We start from the raw sequence: 1,801 nt of genomic DNA on the forward strand, positions 1-1,801 counted from the left end.
CAATCAAACCCATTGGATTTAATCTCTTATGAAATTAAAATCCAACAATCCCCCACATTGATTGATCAATTACATAGTTCTCTCTCAATCCAAACTACTATGACACAGTTATGCATACAAAAGGTGTTTATCAACTTAAACCTCTTGTTAGTATAGTTATCTTAGAGCCTTGTCAAAGTTATTGGTGGTAAGACCTTAAACCAACTACTCTCAAGACAGACCAGAGACACTTATACACATAAAAACGTTCAGTCTCTACAAGAGTTTCAAATTTTGCTCAGCACTGTTATGGCCATGTGCTTCTTTCCTGGTTTCATGAACAATCCCGAGAGCAAACCCAAACCCTCATGAGAAGCGGCACCACTTCAATGTTCACATAGGTGAAGTTCCACTATGTGCTTTATTATTTGACACATTTCAGAACTTCATTAAGAATTTATCTCAACCTCTCATCATAATAGACAACACTGTTAATGTTGTGATGGGAAATTTCTCAATGTCAACGCTAACAGTTATATTGCTGTAACTTGCTGTTACCCATTAAACCCAATACTGATGGCTTTTCTATACAGGTTGGGTTATCATTACAGGTGACTAAGTAAAAGGTTTTAATCCCATCTCTTTGGTTGTCATTCTTACCAATTCTCTGGCTAAACGCTTGGTAAGAGGATCAACCAAGTTTTTACTTGATCTCACATAGGTTATAGTGATGATTCCATCTTGAATCAGTTGCCTAACAAATTCATGTCTCAGATTTATATGTCTAGATTTACCATTGTAGGTACCACTGTAGGCCCTTGACAAAGTTATCTCACTATCAGAGTAAATGAAAATTGGAGGCATAGGACTAGGCCAAAGTTTTATATCCAATAATAAATTTCTAATCCATTCAGCCTCTTTTCCAACAGCCGCTAAGCCTATGAATTCGGATTCCATGGTCGAGTGAGATATACAAGTTTGTCTCTTGGATGCCTAAGAGATCGCACCCCCACCAAGGACAAAGATCAATCCAGATGTGGACTTGTTATCTCCATTACTGGTAATCCAACTTGCATCAGTGTACCCTTCTAGTACAGCTGGATAATCACAATAAGACAAGCCAAGTTCCAAGGTTCTCTTGAGATACCCAAAAACTCTCCCAATTGCCTTCCAATGCTCTGCACTGGGATTACTTGTAAACCGACTGAGTTACTTACTACAAATGCAATATTAGGTCTGGTACAAAGCATAGCATACATCAAGCTCCCTACTATACTAGCATACTCAAATTGTGCAATTGCTCTACCAATATTTTCTACTAGCTTTATACTAGAATCATATGGCGTGCTATATTCTTTAAACCCTAAATGCTTAAATTTCTCAAGTACTTTCTCAATATAATGTGATTAGCTTAATGCATAGCCCCTACTATGCTTTTTAACTTTTATTCCCAAGATGGTATCTATTTCTCCTAAATTTTTCATCTTGAAGACAGAGAATAAGTAGTTTTTAGTTTCATTTATGGCAATCATATTTGTACCCACAATAAGCATATCATCAACATAAAGACACACAATTACTCCATAATTTTCAGTGAATTTTGAGTAGATGCATCTATCAGCACTATTATGTTTAAAACCAAAAGTTAGGATGCAAGAATCAAATTTCTCATGCCACTGTTTAGGTGCTTGTTTTAATCCGTATAGTGATTTAACTAGTTTACAAACTTTCTTCTCATTTCCAAGAACAAATCCTTCTGGTTGTTTCATATAAACCTCTTCATTTAAATCACCATTTAAGAAAGCGGTTTTAACATCCATTT

Source organism: Nelumbo lutea, chromosome 6 (genome assembly GCF_056320005.1).
Source record: "Nelumbo lutea isolate HS-2025 chromosome 6, American lotus-T2T, whole genome shotgun sequence".
Classification (NCBI taxonomy): domain Eukaryota; kingdom Viridiplantae; phylum Streptophyta; class Magnoliopsida; order Proteales; family Nelumbonaceae; genus Nelumbo; species Nelumbo lutea.